A 23039-nucleotide genomic window follows, 5' to 3' on the forward strand; every position below is an offset into this window, starting at 1 on the left:
CTTATGCTATCTCACATTTTATTTCCACTCATTTTATTTTCTCTCTCTCTCTCTTTCTCTTTCTCCTTTTGTTTCTTTCTCTTTCTGTCTTTCTTCATTCAAGAAAGAAAACGACAAGATTTAATTCGCTTCATCTTAAAGCGAATATCTTCTCTTTCTTATTCTTCTTCTTCGTCATTTAATAGGCCATTCCCTTTTTCCCTTTTTGAACACCAACACACCAGATTTATTTTATCGTATTTTCCATATTTATTTCTCTATCTTTGAACGAGTACAATTGTCGTTTTCCAACTAGATATTTTGCATAAAGCTTTAGAAATGTAAAATATGGTATAAGATGTTTTCTAGTTGTTGTCCTTAGTATCATCTTTTTTTATTATTATAAACGATTTATATATAATATATGTTAAATATATTTCAAAATATTTAACATAGACCACTTGTTTCGATTAACAAAATGAAACAAAAAAATGAACAACAATTCAGTAAACAATTTTTGTATATAACGTATAAAAATATGGGTGGACAATGTGCCTTTATTTAGTATTTACGTTTGGTGCGTAGAAATTTCTTTTTTTCTCTTTTTTTCTTAATAAAAATTTCCTTTTATTTTTACCAACGCGGTAAAGAAGAAAGAGAAAATTTTACTCGTGTAGAATAATAAAAATCTTCGATAAAAAAGAAAACGTTTCTTTTTGTTTTTGTTCTTTTTTATTTTTTTATTATATTAAATAAACGAGAAATTAATTTAGTTTCTTGAATTTTATAAAAAAAAAAACACCGATTGTTCTAGAGTGTTCGTAATTTATTAATAAATACCACGAAGGTTAAACGTATTTATTAATATTTCAAGTTAACAAGAAATACCATTGAAAAGCTTATATTCTAGAGAAAATGAGAGAAATAAAGTACACTCATATACACATACTTCTACACAGAGAACGCTTAAATTTATGAACCAGGTAAAAGGTGAATCGAATCGGTGAAATATTGATGAAAGAAAAAAGTTAACTATATAAAAATTTTTCATATTTTTTATTCCTTAAAATGAAACAAACCTGTTTGAAGACGTTCGAAATACTTCAAGGGGTGTATAATTTTATGTTATACTACTTAAAAAAAGAGGTACACGTATATATGTATATCAAAGTAAAATAAACAACTTGAATAATAAAAGAAAATAAGAGAATAAGGGAATACGAGAAATCAAGAAAGTAAAATAAATAGAAAAAAAGAGGAATAAAGATAGAAGAAGAGAGAGAGAGAGAGAGAGAGTAGGAGAAAAGATGTATTCAGCAATTCTGGCATACAAACAGACTGGAAGAAAGAGAAAGAAAAAGGATAGAACATTCGTTTGGTTCCATTGTTGTTCCTTTTTTTTAACGCATAGTGGGATATGTCGTCTAGCAGAATCACGGCATTTTATGACTCGCGGCGTTGTGTTGTTGGCAGTGAAAGACCACCACCACCACTACCACCACCACCAGCACTACCACTACCACCCACCACGTTAACGTGCCTTTCATCCCCCTAAGCTCAGACAAGAAGAACGTTGCACCCTTCTGTTGGATTTTTCTTTTCTTTTTTCTTCTTCTTTTTTTTTTTGTTCTTCTCTTTGTTTCTTGTTTTTTGTTCTTTTTTTTTTCTCCTAATAATCATCGAATAGTATATTGTGTTTTTGTTCGTGTTGTTGTTGTTGTTATATCGTTAATTACTAATTAAAGAAAATTAATTGTTGAAATCGGTCGTTAAAATTATTCAACGATAAAGACGTTAAAAACTTTACGTTTTTCCACCCACCACCCTTCGGTTTTCTGTTCTTCTACGTTTTAGTTTTAACGACTGTAACTAAATAAAATGGGGTGTGTCGTCGACGTTATTAAAATCTTGACAGACACATACACACACACATCAAATAAGAACAGAAATATACTATTCTTTCACTATCGAATGATTTAAACAAAACAAATATCAAATTTGACGAAGTTAATTTAATTAAAACGTATATGTTAAATCGGTTCGATCAATATACAAATGAATTATATTAATCAGTAAATGAATCTTTTAAATAATAAATCGTGCATTTAAACGAGATTACGTATAATATTAATAATTTAATTATATAATTATTTAATTGTACAATTATCCTCCTACATTTTCAAATAACTTCCTACCTCTCTCTTTCTATTTCTTTTTTGAATTTACAACTATCAATTGGTGCACTTAATCGAAATTCTATCCCTTTTTTTTTTAATTTTACAATAATACTAAAATATACTGTATAACTATCGATAGACGCAGTACGATATTTGAAAGATGAAAAATACATTCCATTGCTAACGGGATAGAAATATCAACGAAAAAAAAGAAACAACGATGACAACAAAAAATTCAAAAACAAAACAATATCCCCAGTCTCCACCCCCCCCCCCAAAAAAAACAAACAAAATATGAAACAAAATATAAAAAAAAAAAGATCAAAACGATTATTCCCTTTTTCCTCGAATAAAACAAAAAACATAAAACACACACCAAAAAAAAAAAAAAAGAAATAACAAACTCAAACGAAAAGAATGATGGTGATCGGTTCAATTTCGTAGCCTACGTCAAAGAGAACTTTATTTGCAAAATAAAAATGTTTGTACAAGGGCCGATGTTCCTATTTTCGACATCTTCTCGACTATTCGTCAATCAAACGTCGTTGTCCTTGTCCTCATCCACCCACCAACCCTCCTACCACCCTTTCTCCTAGTAGTAGTAGTAGTAGTAGAAGTAGTAGTAGTAGTAGTAGTAGTAGTAGCAGTAGTCACGAATTTTTGGAACAAGAGATGTGACTTTCTATCTCCCTTTCTATCTATCTATCTCTCTTCCTCTCTGGTTGGTTTATTTTTTTTGTCTTCCTTTTAGCAATGCTTCGAGCCAGACTAGGGCGTCGGCCGGGCATTCGCGATGACGACGTGACGTCATTCGCTTTACGATGTCATCCCCATCAACCCCTGGCATCGTCTGCTATTTCTTTTCTTTCCTTTTCTTTCTTTTCTATTTTCTATCTCACTCACTCACTCACTCACTCACTCACTCACTTACTCACTCACTCACTCATTCATTCTACTATATATATATATGTCCTATCTCCATCTCTATCTCTATTTCTATCTCTTTTTCACGTTTTCTCTTGACTCCCTTGTTCCAAATCCATCTGTCCATCTGTCCATCTCTATCTTTCTCTCTCTTTCTCTTTATCTTTTTCTCTCTTCCTCTCTTTCGTCAAATTGCTGGAGGCCAACAATGGCCGATATTTCCCTCCCAGACACCCTGACGACGACGAGGATGACTACACGACACGACACGACGACGTGTCTACTCTCAACGTTGGCCTACACTTGCCTTTTCTCTCGTGCATTAACACACGACCAAATAAAAGGAACGTTTTAACAACTCTTTTCTCTCTCTCTCTCTCTCTCTCTCTCTCTTTCTCTTTAACCCTCTCTCTTTCTCTGTCTACACGAAAATTCACTCTGTTCCTTATACTTTGACTTCGATCATATTTTTACTCCTACTCCTTTTTTTCTTCTTCTTTTTCTTCTTCTACTTTTACCACTACTCCTTTTTTTTTGTCCTGGTTTTCTTTTCTTTTTATTTTATTATTAGGAAATATAGAATTTGTTCTCTTCATTTTCACTGAGTTCAGATTTCATAGTGATCATTATAATAATAATAATAATTATTATTATTATTATTATTATTCTTTGTGTTGACCATCTGTCATCCTATTTTTCTCCTTTCCTCTTCTTCTTTTTTTTTTAATAATATAATTATAATTTTTTGTATAATAATCTTTTTCAAATAATAATCTTTTCCTCCCATACTCTTCTTCTTCTTTTTTTTCTTTTATCACTACTCCATTCTTTTCTTTCATTTTCATTGTCATTTCATACGTTTTTCACACGTTTTCGTTGCACTCATTGATTATTCATTTCAAAAACTATCATAAATGATAACAATTATTTATTATTGAAAATATGAATCTATAAAATTAATTATAATTTTATATCGAGTTTGTAATGTTTGAGTAAGACATAATCTACACAAAAAAATACAAATTTTCTTACACAGATGTGTTTTCTGTATATATATATATATATTAATGATCCATAAATTCTTATCAAAATTACTTGTATGGTCGAACTCGAATGGGGCTCGTTATATCGACGTTACAACGATTGCATAATAATTCTCACAATTCATTTCTGGATTTATTGTAAAGAGAGGGAGAGGGAGAGGAAGAGGAAGAGAGAGAGAGAGAGATTAAAACATTTTAATCCCACAACCATCCAATTCGCAATCGATATTACGCTAAAAAGATCCATCGTACGTTTTATCGTGCAAATTACGAGTAACATTGCTGCTTGTGGGAACCATTTAATGCATATTTTTGCGATTATTAGTTTTATGAACATTTTCATTCCACGAATACGCGAAACGTTTTCATACATATAATATATATATATGATTTTGGTCAAGATTTATACATATGTATACATATATATATGTATAAAAATAATATCAATAAAATGTATTTTTGTGAATATTACTCTTTAATAATAATAATAATAATAATAATAATAATAATAATAATAATAATAATAATAATAATAATAATAATAATAATAATAATAATAATAATAATAATAATAATAATAAAAATAGCAACCAACACTTTATCCGATTATCGACATTTTCGTATTAATAATTGAAATACGATTATTTTACAATTAAAAAAAAAAGAAAAAAAAACATTTAAATTAATTTAAAGATTGATCATCTACAAATAAAATAAAATTAAACAAAATTACTTTTTAATCTCAGCGTTAACCCATTATAATATAAATATTTAAATAAAAAAAGAACAATTGTTTGAAAAAATCGTTTTATTTTGTTAGTATGAATATATCATTACACAGTTAATGTAGTTTTTTTTTTTGGCATTTTCGTATTGTGATGGGTAATGGATTAATGCAATCGTCGTTGAATATAATATTAATAATAATAATAATAATAATAATAATAATAATAATAGTAATAATAAAAAAAATAAAACACTTGAAATAACATTTCTAACGAATATATACGATGGATAATCCGATTACGAGGTTCACCTGCGGCCGTTGCGGGCGTTGTGAGATAAGCAGAGACCGGACGTGTATCCATTACAAACCCTGTCGGACGTATATCTGCTATCTGCTATCTGACTGCGATACGTCTTACTGTATCGTTCATTTGCCGGATTCGGCTCGTAAAACCTATTACAAATCCACCCACCATGAGAGACCTAACTATACATATTACTCTTCTTAATATCCCTGTGTCATCTATGTGGTATAACCATAGATAAATGTTCTATGATTAATCTCTCTCTCTCTCTCTCTCTCTCTCTCTTTCTCAAATAATTAATTCAATGCATATTATTTTATATTATACTTTACTTATTATTTATTTGTTCACAATTAATTTAATTAACATATTTTTATTTTTCTGTTTTTCTACCCCCTTTCCCACCCAACTTCTCTTCTTCATAATTTCATTCAATTATTTCATTTTACTTTTTGTATTCTATTTGGACACATTATTATTATATTATTATAAATGAAAATATATTTTCTTTTTGAGATTATTTGTTATTTTGGATCGAATCAGTGAGTAGCCTTTTCATTTTTTTTATTCTTTCTATTAGATATTTATATTTTTCTTTTATTAAATAATTCAATTATATTAATTTATTATATATTGTATATTTCTCAGTTAGTTTTATACTCAGGAAGTTGCTTATGATCTAATATTTATTATTTTCATTGAAATGCATTTGGAAATTTTTTTATAAATATATAACAGAATTCTTTTCGCCTTTTACAATATAATATAATTAATAATTATAATTAATTTAAAGACGAAATTAAAAAAAAAGAAAAAAAAACAACAAAAATATGTGTACATTTGAATTGTTTTCAATGTTTCAAAATAAAGAGAAAGAAAAATAGAAATAACTGCGAGAGCCTACTCTGTCATAGAGGTAAGCTTTTTTTTTTATCTATTTGTTTTCTATTTTATTTTTTCTCCTACACACGCACACACACACACAAGTTTTATCTACTATATCGTCGATCAAACGAAATAGGAATTCAACAGAAAATTTCGACGTTTTTGAATACATGAAACTAGAGTTGGGGCATGTTCTAAAAATACGCTTGGTTAAATGCTTGCGAACTTTTTATGCATTTGATTCTTTTGTCTCTTTTTATTTTTATTTTTTATTTTCTTTTTTCATCCCGTTGTTTATACAACGTGGTACGTCATAACGTCATGAACTATTCGAGAGAATTTCGTTGTTTCGATGACTTTTCAATGTGCAAATGGTCAAATTTTTCTTTACCAATCTTTTTATTTTCCTCTCTCTCTCTCTCTCTCTCTCTCTCTTTTTCTCTGTTCTTTTTTTTTCTTTTTCAATAGACCTAATTATTCCAATATACAAGAAACTTTACGAGTTTGTAATTTGTTCATAATTTTATTCGTCACTTTTTTTTTAATGGTGATAAATATTTTTGATTTTAATATCGATTTTTTAAGATGATACTCTTTTTAAATGAGACAAATGATATTAATGCAATGGTACATACTTAGAGAACAATCTGCGAAATCTTTAGGAATGTTGTGTGGAATTTCAAGATTTAGTACAAGAAAGTTTGATGAGTACTGAATTAAAGAATGGAATGCTTAAACGATTAGAGTGAAAATTAAAATTCCTATTTAGAAGTAGAGTAGATTAAAATGTCAAAGAATAAATTATAGGATTTGAAAAATAAGAATCTAAAAATCTTGAGTAACAATATTAACTAGAATTATTTTAATTATCTCTATATATTTTAATTATTCCTACTATACGTCTTAAAAAAGAAAAAAAACTATGAAACAACATTAAAATTATCAATTAAATAATTAAAGATTGATATCGATAATGTAGGTTTCTTATTTAGAAGTAGAATAAATTAAAATAGTTGATACATGGGAATCCAAAAACCTTAAATAATAATAAACGCCATAAACACCATTTTAATTATCCATATTTATACCTACTATATTTAAAAAAATAAATATATCAAACAAAATTATAATTATCAATCAAACGATGCAGGATTTATCGAAAGCGTAAGTTTCCTATTTAGAAGTAGTATAAAGTAAAATAGTTGATACATGGGAATCTAAAAATCTTGAATAACAATAAACATCATAATTATTTTAATTATCCATACTTATACCTACTATATGTCTTAAAAAAAGAAAAATATGTCAAACAAAATTATAATTATCAACCAAATATTTAAAGATTGATCTAAGATGTAAGTTGCCAATTTAAAAGTAGTATAAATTAAAATGGTTGATACATAAGAATCCAAAAATCTTGAATAACAATAGTCACCATAATTATTTTAATTATCCTTACTTATATTTAGTATGAATCTTAAATAAAGAAAAAAACATCAAACAAAATTATAATTATCAACCAAGCAATGCAAGATTGATCTAAAATGTAAGTTTCCTATTTAGAATTAGAATAGATTACAACGTCCAGGAATGAAAGTGGGTAGTTGATTGTTCGAGCTAGGGTTTCCCTGCTGTTGGTTGCTCGTTAATCCCTTTAATTTGTCAAAGAAATAAGCTTGAAGTTCGTGCTAGGGAAACGCGTAACGTCGAATTAAGATAACGAAGAAGATCTCATCGTGGTTACTTTACGAGCTTGATTTCCCTCTCTTTCCCTTTGTCTACCCTTTACGGACGCAACAATGCGATTATCTCGCTGACCGATCGCAAACTCGCGCTCTCAACCCCTTAACACCTGCCTCCGCCACACACCCTTTGCGTACAACATCGAGCTCGTTGCTGTAGGTGACCTGATAACGTCTTACACGAACGCACCGACACGTAAACATCAACCACCAGCGTGAAATACCTCAGACAAAAATGGGAAAGAACACGAATTACGTTTTTCAACTAACAACTGAGATTTGTACATTCTTTAAATAATATTTTTTATTATATAAATTTATCGATTTTTGATTAATTTTTAATACAAGGTATTAATCAATTTTTTATTTTAAAATTAGGTGCTGTTTCATATTAATAATCTGAGTAAAATAATTAAGATAGTAAAGGGGTGAATATGAATTTGTTCAACAACTGAGATTTGCACATTTTTTAAAAAATTATTTCTATTATGCGAATCTATTTATTCTGGATTCTTTTTCCTTTTAAAATTACCTATTGTTTTATATTGAACACCAGCATGAAATACCTTAGACAAAAATAAGAGAGAATACGAATTATTTTTTTAATTAAAAACTGGAATTTATACATTTTTTAAAAAATTATTTCTTTTATGCGAATCTATTTATTCTGGATTTTTTTTCATTTTGAAATTAACTATTGTCTTATATCGAATACCAGCATGAAATACCTTGGACAAAAATAGGAGAGAATACGAATTCTTTTTTCAATTAAAAACTGGAATTTGTACATTTTTTAAAAAATTATTTCTATTATACGAATCTATTTATTCTGGATTCTTTTTTATTTTAAAATTACCTATTGCTTTATATTAATTAACTAAGTGAAATATATGAGACAAAAAAGTGCTGGGATATTTGCCCAAATTTCAAAAATTAGATATCATCATTTTGCAGAAAAATTTAACTTTCATTAATATATTTTATTTTAAAGATGTACTTTTAATCGTATTAAAGAAGAAATTAAGAAATGTAATTGTATAAAGAAAAGTTTGAAGCGTATAAAATAATATATTATAAAAAGTAACACCAACAATGGATACTTTTTTAATTAACGTTATCAAGTCAAAGTAAATATATACTAATATATATATATATATATGTATATGTTTTATATTTGTTAAAGGAAGCATGAAAAGGTCCAGCAGAGTGTACTTTGTCCGTTTCTATTTGTTTTTAATCTTTTTTTTCTTCTTTTTGGTTTCGTTTATAAATGTGTCCTTTTATTTTTTCATCTTTTTTTCTATTTTCGTTTTATTTTTCTATATTTTTAATCTCTTTTTCATTTTATCTTTTGACTTTTATCTTTTGCCACTAGCATTTGACCAACGAACGCTCTAGTGATTTTTCTTGGCACTAGTACAAAGCAAACAGACCAAGAGCTGTGTGTTGTCTGTTAGACTGCATTCATTAAATGTCGGAAACTCTGAAAAGCAGGACTTTCGTTGATTGTTCCTGAAAAACGAATAGATAATGTTCCCTCTCGTGGGTTGGGAAAACGAAACAGAACACGCATCGATGTTTCTAAGAGAAAGCTACGGAACCTTTGTAACCGTGCCAAAATATTTTCTGATCAAATATACTATACAATACATAGAAATGTCTAAGTACTTAAGAAACGAACAAATAGATTGCTATACGTGTTATATTAAAAATACGAAAAAAGCAAAAAATAAAATTAATGAATAAATCGAACGATGATGAGAAAATATTTGAGATATCAAATTTCCATTAGTTAAATATTTTCTGATTAAATATAAAAAAAGATATTAGAAAATATTTACTTAAAATACTTAAGAGTATAATATCAATTATTTTACTTATGGTATTATAAAAAAAAAAAAAAAACAAATGAAAAATATATAAAATTATAAGCAATTTGCAAAAGTGACAAAATTTTTCTTTACTCGAGTATCCATTTTTCTGACAGAAAATCAAAAATCCAACATTAGAATAATTTATGATCAAACATATGCAGTTATTAAAAAATATACATTGAAAATAAATAAGAAACGAAAATCGATAATTATACAAAAATAACTGACATAAACGAATGAGATAGAAAAAAAGCAAGTAACTAAAATTAATTTTAATAAAACTCGAACGATAAACAAAATCCCTTCTTCGTTCAAACATCGATGATTTTTTCTTTTCAATATTGAAAGAAATTATGGGGAAAAAATTAGACTAGAAAAAAAATTAAAAGTCATCGCTCGTGTATTTTATTGACCTAACACACGGTAGTATAGTTGTATATTAAAAAGTTCAAAAATATAAATGGAAAGAAAAGGCAGAGAGAGAGATAGAGAGATGAGAATGAAAAATAGAAAAATAAAAAACTTAAAAAATAAAAATAAAAAAGGAGGAGGAGGAGGGAAAGGTGGAAGGTGGGATGGGAGGGGGGAGGAACTGTTATAACGAACGCTACGATATTTGGGTAACGACTCGTCGTCAGTCGATAAACGTGATTGAGGTAAAATAGAGGCTCCGATGTATTCGACATCGTTTTGTTAGGTCGTAAAAATAGCGATGCGACTTCGACGATAGATCAACGATATTGGAAAAACGTCACCTGTTACTCCCTTTAACTCTTTCTCTCTCTTTCTCTCTCTCTCTCTCTCTCTCTCTCTCTCTCTCTCTGTAATTACTACGTTTTGCAACAGGCAATTTCATGGAAATCATTACACGAACCCAAAGCGTACCTAACGTTTTATTTTTTTTTCCATACACCCATAAAAAATTGTACACGCAATTATTTAATGGATATTATGCGCTCACATACACACATACACACATGTATATATATACACAGGTATAAGTTTAATCGATATTTAAAACGATCGAATATCTCGCATCAACTGAACTCTTGAAAATCAAACGAAACAATGATGACCCTAAAAAACAAAAATAATAGGAACAATTAAAATAGGATTATATATTTTAACAGGAATGATTTATAAAAATTAGAAAAACAAAAAAATAAATAAAATATATTTATATATAAAAAATATAAAGAGCGAGATGTCACGTATTATATCGCGTTATTTATAACACACGAAATAACCAACATGATTTATTATATTTACTATGGTGAAATATATATACGTGATATTTTTTGTTTTTTAATTGTCAAGTGCACGAAAACGTGGTAGATTTTTCCTGTGAAAAACGATCGAATAATTTATATATGTATATGTGTTTATATATAATAATAAAAACATCAATAACATCAAGCTCGATGTTCTCGTTTCTTTCGAGTGTATTCTCTGGAGAGAGAGAGAGAGAGAGAGAGAAAAGAGAATGAGAAGGGAAAGGATTCCAGATGAACATATTTTCTTGCATCTGAAATTGACAAGCTGTCAATTATACCAAGACGAGTTATAAATGATAATAACTAAGGGGGAAAAAAACACAAAAATATGTTGTCATATTTTTAATAAGATAAGAATTAAATGTGACAATCTTATCTCGAATAATTGGAAAAATTATAAAAAGTAATATTTTGCGTATAATAAGATTTTTGTAAAAAAGAAAATTAGATATGTTCTACGTACTTTTATCTTGAATGTAAAAAAAATTATATAATAATTGTAATTGTATATTTGAAAGATATTATGGAAAATAGAATATTTAATTTTAAAAAATATATTATATAAAAGCATGTAACAAAAATTATATAATAATTGTAATTGAATATTTGAAAAATATTATGGGGAATATATAATAATATTTTTTAAATATATTTTATACAAAAAAAATATATTATATAAAAGCATGTAACAAAAATTATATGACACAATCGTAATTGAATATATGAAATATCATAAAATATAATACAAAAATTTATTGTAAATAATATAAGTGAATAAAAATTTATTATTTTTAATAAATACTATATGTTATTTGTTTACAAAGAAGAAATATATTTATTTATCTTCCAATTCAACTAGATTTTCTGGTTATAATAAATAACAAATATCCATTCAAGATTGTTTGCAATACCATTTCTCTGGGCTCGTTGCTTTCTCTTGAGAATTTTCTCTCTCTCTTTCTCTTTCTGTTTCCATCTACTTTGCTCTCAAATTCTCTTCTTGGTCCTTAGCATTGCTCGCTCGTAAGAAGCAAGCAATGGTTTGCAATCCGTAAACGTTTTCACATTCTAACAACGGACAACCAAGCGAGTAACGTTTTCGATGCCTTTTACCTCTTGACGCTCTCGAGAATAGAACGTTTGTCTTTTCGTTCGTTTCACATAGTACCTACCGAACCCAAAAACCCTTTCTTGTCAAAGAGACACCAACCAACCACCCCTTGTGGTAGCAGCAACAGCAGCAAGCTTTGCAACGATTTCAATCAACACTGTCCAAATTGTCTACTCTTCTTTCTCTTTCACTTTTTTCGATTTTTCTTTTCCTTTTGTTTTGTTTTAATCTTTTTTTTTTTTATCTTGTTTTTTTTATTCTTTCTTTCTTTGCAAACAAAGATACGACGACAATATGTCGTATAAACGTTTCGTTAATTAACTTTTGTCTTATTCTATTGCATCTTTTTTGTTCTTTCGTTTGACTTTTTTTTTTAAATCGTACGATTTATCTCGTATAAAATTTTATTTTTAATTTTAAAATCGTTCATTTATATTTAATAATTATTTTTAACGAACTCGATCGAATATATTATTTAAAACTCTAGGATATATCACTTTGTTAGGATAAACAAAGAAACTTAGTGGTTTAGGTTGGAAGAACTATAGTTAAAATTTGTTCTTAGCAAACTTTGAGAGAATGGAATATATGAGTTCTTCTATGGGAAGGATAAATATGACGACAAACGTTATGATGATGGGGGTAGAGGGGTAGAGGAAGTAAAGTTATACTTTAGTGATATTCTTACAAGATTTACTTTGTGTCTCTCGTATTTATCTAAACTCTTAACGATATTAAAGTACCTTTTATTGTTTTATTCTTTAAAAAATAAAACATATATATATACTATTAATGGATTATATATGTGAAAAATTATGTTCACCATGGATGCAATAAATCTCGTATTGTGTCACGAACATTGTAAATACGTGATATGAAAGATATGAAACCACATAGTTGAATATAACAGCGAAGAAAGACGAGTAAAAGAAAAATAAAGTAAAAATAGAAGAAACAGGAGAATGAGATTAAGAGAGAAAGAGAAAAAGAAAGAGAGAGAGAGAGAGAGAGAGAGAGTGAGAGAGTGTAAGAGATAGGACTGTGAGTAGGGTATGGTAAATCGCGCGGAATAAAAAGTTTATCGAGCGTAGAATAGAGAATATCTACTTCGTTACTTACGTGTAGATACATTGTACTTAATTATGGTAAAAGCATGCAATCAAATTAAAAGCGAGAAGACCTTTTAAAGTTTTACAAGAAGGATAAGGAAACGCTAACCACCAACCACAATGTTTTTGTGTACGAAGAAAATTCTTGCGGTTGGTAAACATTTGGTTTTAAATTATTCTCCACTTTTATATTTATTTTATTTTATATATATATCTAACTATCAATGATAATATCCTTAAATTTTAATTTTTTAATTATATTCTATAATTAAGAGGAACAATATTAAAAAGTATAAATATAAAATATAAATGATATTTTTAAAAAATTACAATTCATTTAAATTTATAATATTAAAAATATAAATAAATAATATTTTTTTTCAAGGTGCAATAATATAAGAAATATAATAAAACTTATAAAATATTCTTATTATATTTAATAATTATAAATAATAATTATAATATATAATATTATAATAAATATTATATATAGTAATTATATATAATTGTTATGTATAATTGTTATTATATATAATTATATATAATTTCGCAAAAGTTTAGAATTTCAAATATTACTTGACATAAATCAAAAAATAATATCACCTATTTCCAATATTAAAATCAACTAACTTAATAAATAATATTTAAATCATTTTTCATTATTATTTAAATGAATATTACATAAAAATTATATTCTATGATTATAGAAAACCAACTAAATGTGAAAATTTTTTGTTCCTATTGCAGTTTAAAGAATAAAACTACTAATAAAAAGTACCATAAAACTTAGAAAAAAAAACCATTATTATTATTATTATTATTATTATAATCTCTCGCAAGGGTGTATAATTTAAAAAGTTACTTGGCATAAATCAAAATGAAACATAGCAGCAGTAGTGGCAGCACGTATCGTTAGCTTGTAATTTTCAAACTTACGTTAGACGTAATCTTAAGATTTTTTTTATACATTCTCCTTCGTTCATTCATCGTTCATTCGTGTGAGACACAACGATAATTGAGTGATACGTGACTCGATCGGTCTTCGTTCCTACATAATACTGGACGTCTAGGCACTTTAATCGATTTAATGCTCGTTATAATATTCTCACGATACCCTTCTATTAAAAAAAGAAAGAAAAAGAAGAAAAATAAAATAATCTCCCATCAAAACAAAGAAATAACAAAAAGAATATTAACGCAAGTTATGGTTAAGTATAATTGTTCGTTGTAATATAAAAAATAATAATAATAATAATAATAATAATAATAATAATAATAATAATAATAATAATAATAATAATAATAATAATAATAATAATAATAATGATCATACAAGTCTTTTTTTAAAACAAGATCGTTAAACCCTTTTTCATGTTAATCAAATTCATTATCGAGCTTATGCAACTATTAACATTTCTAATTGCTCTCGTACGAATTCTGTTCATGAATTTTAAGTCTAACATGAGAGAAAGATTTGGTATAATAAACGTCAAAAGGAATTTCTAGCCTAATTACGACAAATATTCTATAAGGGGACGGACTAACCGTTTCAAAATGTTGTTATAAAATCATTTCTAAACCTTTTCACAATTCTACTTTATATCAAAACATACTACGATTTAATTCTATGTGTATTACTGTGATATGTTAATACGTAAACATCATTACAGTGTACTCGCAATTATTACACGATATAAAATTAAAGGTAAATTATTTTTTTCTTTTTTTACAACAATCTATAAAATAAACTTTACTTTGATTCTCAATAAAATATCGAAACGCGAATGTATTATTATTATTATTATTATTATTATTATTATTATTATTATTATTATTATTAATGTAAGAGAGCTAACGTGTTCTACGAATCTCTTTGCTTCAAAAAGTCATTGAAGATTTATTCGCAAAATAATATATATATATCATATTATATTTACTCTTAACTACGAATAACTCCAACTCTCGTTTCCAATTAATAATTCCTTTTCTACGAGGTTAAATGAAATTACATTTTGTAAATAATTAATTAAACGTTATTCCTTCTAAGCGTGATTCGTTCGTAAATATAATTATACTACTACTGCTACTACTACTACTACTACTACTACTACCAATTGATAGAAATTCGAAGAAAATTCTCTCTTCTCAAGAATTCCGAGATTTTCTTTTACAATCTTGTAACAAAAACGATACACCTTTTATATTACATTTTCTTTCTCGAGAAATATGCTATTTCCATTCTTTAACCTTTCTCATATAAATCTTTCAAAATGTAATTTCTATTTACAAATCTATCCCATTTTTTCTTCTTTCCTTTTCCCCTATTATGAAAATATTTTATGATTGACATTTAAACGTAATGATTTTTTATTCTTGTTATTCTTTAAATAAAAAAAAGACCATCCTCAGAAAAGAAAATTCAGGCCACAACTTTATGTATAATTCATCCTCAAGTTTAAACGAAAAAAAACTGTTGCAAATTAAGAAAGCTACAATAAAATTAAATAAAAATTAATTAATCAAAAAATAACTACGAATCATAAAAAAAACTTTAAAAATAAATAATTATCGACTAATTCTTGATATCTCATCAACCAAATAAAAAAAGAAAGAAAATAGACAAACACAAATAAAATAAAATAAAATAAAATAAAATAAAATAAAATAAAATAAATGCCTAAATGTTTGAAACGAAATTGTTAAAAATATTCAATCATTTCTTCTAGACATTATTAAATATGAATGAACGGCCATGAATAAAATCTTCTTCGTTCATTTATGTATAAATTATTTAGATAAATAAGTAATATAATATATATATATATATATATATATATATATATATATATATATATATATATATATGTAAATATAATTAAATATATGGAAAGATGCATCATGGTGAGAAATACACACCTATTACTACTCGTTCATTTGCCTCAACATGCATGAATGAGTTTGAGCAACTTCGGTTGATTACTTAGGTTCTAATTTGGCTGAGTAGATCGCACGAGTAGAGTATCTTTGCAAAGTAGTATTTTTCGTTTCTCACCGTTCATTTTACGCAAAAAAGTTATCTCTATCTATCTATCCATCTATCTATCTTTCTATCTGTCTATTTCTTTTTCTGACACATTCAAAACTAGGTGTGTATATATATACATATTTATATAGACATATTTATATATTCATCTAAACATACATGCATACATATATATAAACTCATACATAGACACATGAGTTCTAAGAAAAGCAGCCTAGTTTTCTTTCCCTTGTTTTTAGTTTTTCTTTACTTTACTTGTTCTGTTTTTCTTTCTTTTTTTCTTTTTCTTTCTCCATTCTTTTTTCCTTTTCTTATCTTTTCTTTTCTGTTTTTTTTCCTCCCGAGATTCTGCATTTTCTTCCATAAGGGAACCGTTGAAAGATTCGACATTTCTCTTAGCTGAAGAAAAAAAAAAACGTCGAAGTGAACGTGAGTGAGCAAGAAGAATGGATCGGGTTGGGTGCTTCAGAATCTTCGTGATAAACTCCCCGAAAGGTACTTGAGAATTTTTTACGACATCCTTCCGAATATAAAAGAGAAAAATTGTCTACTTCCTATCTTCCTTTTCTTTCTCTCTCAATCTTTTTCTGCCTATCTCCTCTTTCATCATTATATTTAATTTTATTCCAATATTTTTTTTTCTATCAAAATACGTTTTACGTACATTCAATATTTTTACTATACATATAAAATTAATGATCATTCTTTGAAATACTTATGTTCTTTAAAAAAATTATCAACAATTTAAATATATATTGTTAAAACATTGAATACTTGTTTTACTAAAAAACAAATATTGATTTTCAAATGAATTTTTATAGAATGATTCTTTCATTTGATTTTGCACAGAATATTATTTTATGTTTCGTTAGAAATTAAACGAAATACAAAAACAAAAAATAAATAAATAATAACAAGTAGTTAATTGTTGTAATAACAATTTAAAATATGTCTACATATTACTATAAAGCAAAACCGGTGTTCAATGTGTAACCAATTAAATATTTAAAAATTATGAAAAATTAAATAATTAATTATCATCATGTGTTAATTACATCTATTCGAGTAACGAAATTATAAATTGTTCTATAATATTGTTGATAATATATTTATATTAATTAATTAATTATTAACATATAGAAATAGTAAATAAACTCACATTAAAAGATACGTTTACTCGTCACAAGATTCGAAAACAAATTAAACGTAGTTTGTTTATTATCGAATGTATCTAAAGCCATGTTTACATTATACCAAACGTTTCACGCAGAAACTATTTACCAAAATATAAACTAAATCGAAAATGTAAACATTACGACGAGATATTATTATTGAAATGAAAACCAATCAATTAACGATAAATCGTATAAAACACTCACGTAATTTCCATTCGTTTTCTTTCAACATTCCATCTCGTAAAATATTGCTCCTTCTGAAAAAAATATAAGAAGAAAAAATAAACAACAATACATCACGTAAAATACATCATCGATTATCTCAAGAACAAAACGTTGGATATTAAAAAAAGAAAAAAGAAAAAAGAAAAAATGACAAAGAAGCGAATGTAAAATTTCTCGAAGAATAAATGTCTAACATTTTCTCGAGTAACAAAGAACAACACAGGTAAACGTGTTCTATAACAAACTCACCACGCATGTGTACATACATATAAATAATACATAGACATTTTCACGCGTTATCGCGTTTAACACGCGATATTTTACGACAAAAAAGGGCCAAAAAGGTACTAACACATAAAGAGAAAGAATAAGAAATAAAAAGTTGTATAGTTACGTACGATGATAGTAGACGTTGAAAGAACGCAGGACGCGTTCACGGTTATGTATCGTAAAAAGTGACATAAGGTGGATAGGTGAGAATGTACGGAAGGGTGTTGTTACTTCGAACGGTCGAAAAGCTTTGTGAAAATATATATGTACATACATACATGGAAACATAGATACACATACATATGTATAAATAAAGGATGAAAGCATGTTAGATGAAAGATTGTGTCGTGCTAGTCTCAAAAGATATCCCTGCCGAACGTTGTCATAAGTTATAATGCTACTCGCATATCAAACGATTTCTTATACGATGTTTCTACCTTCGTGTAAACAGAACTGTCGCTCGTAAAAGTCGTCGTCGCGTCATGTAACAACGCCCATTTGCACCTTGTAATGGTGACAATAGCTACATGTATACACGTTTCCACTTTTTATCTATGTATAAGTGTTTTTATGTGTATTTATATATGCATGCATGTATACATGGGTATGAAAAAAGAAGATATATATATATAAGTGTGAAGAATAAGTGAGAAAGAGAGAGAGAGAGAGAGAGAGAGAAAATCGTTCTTCTCTTTCCTCTTATCATTCGTATTTTGTCGTCAACCCCCGACGACTATCTCTCGTGATTTGCTTTATCGTCTCGTAAAAAGCAAAAGCTAAAAATGGTAGTCAAATACGTAACGAAGGAATCAGAAAGAGAAAGAGAACATGCTCGTCAACAGTTTTCTCTCTCTTTCTCTTTCCTACGAGTTTATGGTATTCCCTTGAGAACGTTCTTGGTTGGAACGTTTTAATGCACGAGATAGCTCCGAGCTATTCGAAAATCATATAATTCTACTTTTGCTATCCTCTCCCTCTCTTTTTTTCTTTTTCTTTTTTTTTTCCCTTACTTTCGAACATTTCTTTTTTTCTTGTTTTATTTTTATTTGTATTTGTAATTTTGAATATATATATATATATATATATATATATATATATATATATATATATATATGTGCATTTATACACTCATTGCATTTTTGTTTTTCTTATTTTATGAACAAGTATGAAAATACGGTTAACTTGCAAATAATTCATTGAGATTTGTCAGAGTTTAGTCAAAATTTGATCACTGTATTTTAGCTTATTTTTGTTTTGATTCAGTATTTTATTAATATTTTGTAAAATACGAATATTTTCAATTCAATGATTCATTTATTTATTGTTGAAAATTTGGTTGAACTTACTGCATTTTCATTATAACCTTTATGTACAACCATTGGTATTTAAATGGTATCGAAATGATTAAAATAATATGTCAATTAGAAAATAACAAAAGTTAGTTTTAAAAATATCTAAATTGTGTATAAAAAAGATAAATTCGTTTAGACAAAATTTACTACTGTAGTAAATTGTTCAACAATTCAACTAAAACAAGTATTTCTATATAATTTCAATGTGTTTAAATAAATCATTTGGTAGAGAAAATAATTTCGAATAATTCAAAAAAAAAAAAAGAAAAGAAATATTTCATACAAAATAACAAGTGTTCTGAAATGATTCATCAACAGTGTATACATAAACTAAAGAAAAATATTTGTAGTAATTTTCCATTCACACATTTTTATGTATCATTCCAATCCTATATTTTACATATCAATTAATAAAATAAATATAATCATACCATGTCAATTTGATCAACAACAACAACAAAAGAGGAAAAATGAAAAGAAAACAAAACCAATTCGACTTGAAATAAAAAAAATAAAAAATAAAATAAAAAAGAAAACACACACACATACACATGAACGAAATAATATTGTAATACTTTTCTGAAGTAATTGTCAATTAGTAGAGGCGTTCAAGTTCATTTCCTATTTTTTTTTTTTCAATTTTTTCATTTTTTTTTTTCACGTTTACGTCATAGCTATCACGTCGTGCATACGCTCGTTACGTTTAAAGAACGGAGTAGAAAGGAAAATAAAATGGAGTAAAAAAGGGGAAAGCAATTATCCTCGGACGATGGTTTACATTCGTGAGAAGAGAGAGAGAGAGAGAGAAAAGAATAAACGAGGCGTTTCAACGTTCTCTACTCTTTCTTCAAATTTTCCTCTGTTAGCTGAAAAGTTCAATGTTCGCCATTTTTCTCTTTCTCTTTCTCACTGTATTTCTCTCTCTCCCTGTTTTTATCTTTTTTTTCACCCCTCCACCTACTTCTGTTCTTCTTTCTTTTTTCTTTTTTTCTTTTTCTACTTCTCTTTCTCTATTCCTTTATTTCTCCTTTTTTTTTCTTTTCTCTTTTCATTCACCACACAAGTCATCGTCAAAGAACGATGCGAAGCAAACAGGTAAAAAACACGCCTTTCGAAAGGATAGAAAAAAAGGAGAGAGAGAGAATGAGAGAAACGATTCGTTGCATGAGATGGTTTGAGAAATGAGAAAAATAGAGTGAAAGAAAACATGAACTAAAGAACGAAAGGACGAATGAACGAACGAAAGATTCAAATCCGTCAAGCATCGAAACTACCCTGGGTATTTTTCCCGATAATTTTTGTTTCTCTCTTTCTCTTTCTCTCTCTCTCTCTCTCTCTCTCTCTCTCTCTCTCTCTCACTCTCTTATTTTCATCCTTTTATAAAATCCGTCCTGAAATAAAAAATGATTTTTTTTAACGAATATGTTTTTTCTTTTATCTTTGTATCTGTTATATAAGATTATAAAATGATTTATATTGTATTAACATTCTATTTCTAATCGAATTAAATTAACTTGTTTTATTGAATTCATTTATTTTATAGTATTAAATAAATAAACGTTTTCATATTTAGTTGTATAATATTTTAAATAAATAGTATATTTTTATAATATTTATAATATAATATTAATATGTAATCTGTATCAATACGTAGACCTCTGACGTATATATATATATATATATATATATAAACTCATATTAAATTATAAATACTATAATTATTTTATTTAAAATATTCAGGAATATATAATATTCATATCTGTACGTAATTAAATCAATAAAAATGAAATTCACACATATCAATTTTTATTTTTAAAACAAAATCAAATATATTTCATTTTTTTTGTTTTCATTGAAAAATCAAACACAACGTGGAACATTTTTGATATTTAACAATTGTATTTTATTTTTAAATAAAAACATATACGATTTTTGTGAAATAAAATTTGATTCGAAACGTACGATTAAATATAAGCAAATAGGTGAAAAAAGGTAACATGGATTGCAATTTAGGACTTGTAAAAAATGTTTTAATTATTTTTTTTTTTCAAATAAAAATATACGATTTTGAGATAGAAAATAAAATTGAAAGATAAAATTGAAAAGGTACGATTAGATAAAAGCGAATAGGTGAAACAATATAACATAGATTCGAGTTTAAGATTATCAGTGAACTTGAATATCGTGTCTCTCACGTTTTAAGCGGTCCATCGTTGTTGGTTAGGGTCAACTGTGCTTGCATTATTGTTTCACGAATACAAAAGCGAACGTATAAATAAGCCGCACAACCGAGCACAACGGATCATCATCCTTTGCAACGTGAACGCATATACGCGTTCTCTCTACGGCCAACATTATGAATCTGTAATTTCTAGTGTATGTATGTAGGTGTATGTCGCATATGTTACAACCCAGAGACATGTTTTCACATATATACTAACAAACGTTATCGACACTACCCTCTTCTTCCTTCTACACCCTTTCTTCGCCATCCCCTTACATCTTTTTTCGGAATTTAACAGCGGAGAATAATTTTACTTTATTTCTTTGTCTTATGATGTTAACAATAAATAGAAATTGTTCTTGTTATTTTGAAATATTAATTTTACGCAATTATGATATAATAATAATAATTATTATTATTCGGAGAATTTGATTGGTCTATAATTTCTTATTAAAAAATGTCTAAGGTTTTTATCATGGTATAAATTTACAAATTATAATAAATTATATACGTAAAGTTACAATTACACACAATTGTACTTTATAATTTTTATTTTTGATACTTGAAAAAATCTGAATTATCATAAATAATACGATTATTACTACTTCGATTTATTAACCGCACGTATCGATGATATTAAAAGAAAAAAGAAAAGATCGATTTCTATAAAAATAAATCGCTTATCGGAAAACGAATGAACCTTTATTTTTAATGCTTATAAACGCAATTTTGTTCTTCTATATTTTTTATTTTTTCATTTCGATGACACAGCAAAAATTAACTCAAACGTGAGGTTACTCTCGCGTGCGTATTAGTGAGCTTCAATGAAAACCGCTGTACGTATAAGTGAACTTCAATGCAAACCGTTGTGCGTTTAAATTTGCGGCCTGGCAATAAGAGTGAGAAAATTAAGTGTAAAAAGAAGGGACGATACTTTTCTTCTCTCAGTTTAATAAGCTGCAAGATAATCGAGTCACTTCGTTAGATACTGAACTGGGTCGGTTACTATCGTTGTCGTTGTCGTCATTGTCGTCGTGTACCAGAATTCGTTTTGTAGTCGTTGCTAGATCGACAAAATTTCATTCAAGGTTTTGCAATTGTAAAGAACGACGAACGACGCTAGAAAAAAAAAGAGAGGAAAAACTAGGATTATGAACGAAAAAGAAAAAAAAAACAAGAAAAGAAATAATAAAAGAAATATATAAAAGAGATAGTCGAACTATTTTATCTTTTATACATACACCCACGCATGTATACGTAAATACTATATGCATAAATTCATAACATATTTTCACGTGTGTAAATTCACATTTACTACCTCTTTTTTATTTTTTATTTTTTATATATTTTTTTTTCTTTCAAACCATACACTCTCACAACTAATTCATTAATTTTTATATTATACTCATATACACACGTACACACGTATGTACATAGGTGTTATATTTTTTCTATCCTTTCAATATTTTTCTATCCTTTATTATTATTTTTTATTTTATTTTAACTCGTATTAGAGTTTCCTTAAGTCATACGTACAAGTATGTACTATACAATATTTTTTTTTATAGCAGTCTATATATATAGATGTACTTTTATAATAG

General features: G+C 27.1%; 1 protein-coding gene across 8 annotated transcripts in view; it reads right to left on the minus strand.

Annotated features, from left to right (window-relative positions):
- Nucleotides 1-23039, minus strand: part of LOC107068621 (uncharacterized) — a 206118-nt gene that overhangs the window by 21512 nt on the left and 161567 nt on the right. For 7 of the 8 annotated variants that reach the window (XR_016178742.1, XM_089178981.1, XM_089178980.1 and 4 more), the window contains one exon: nucleotides 17572-17624. The exons of the other annotated variant lie outside the window; for it this stretch is intronic. The gene's annotated coding sequence lies outside the window, so the exon portion shown is untranslated. The remainder of the gene's footprint in view (nucleotides 1-17571; nucleotides 17625-23039) is intronic. 8 annotated transcript variants of the gene reach the window in all.

This window comes from Polistes dominula, unplaced genomic scaffold, assembly GCF_049000335.1.
Source record: "Polistes dominula isolate Pdom_NZ unplaced genomic scaffold, Pdom_raw_medaka contig_18, whole genome shotgun sequence".
Lineage (NCBI taxonomy): Eukaryota > Metazoa > Arthropoda > Insecta > Hymenoptera > Vespidae > Polistes > Polistes dominula.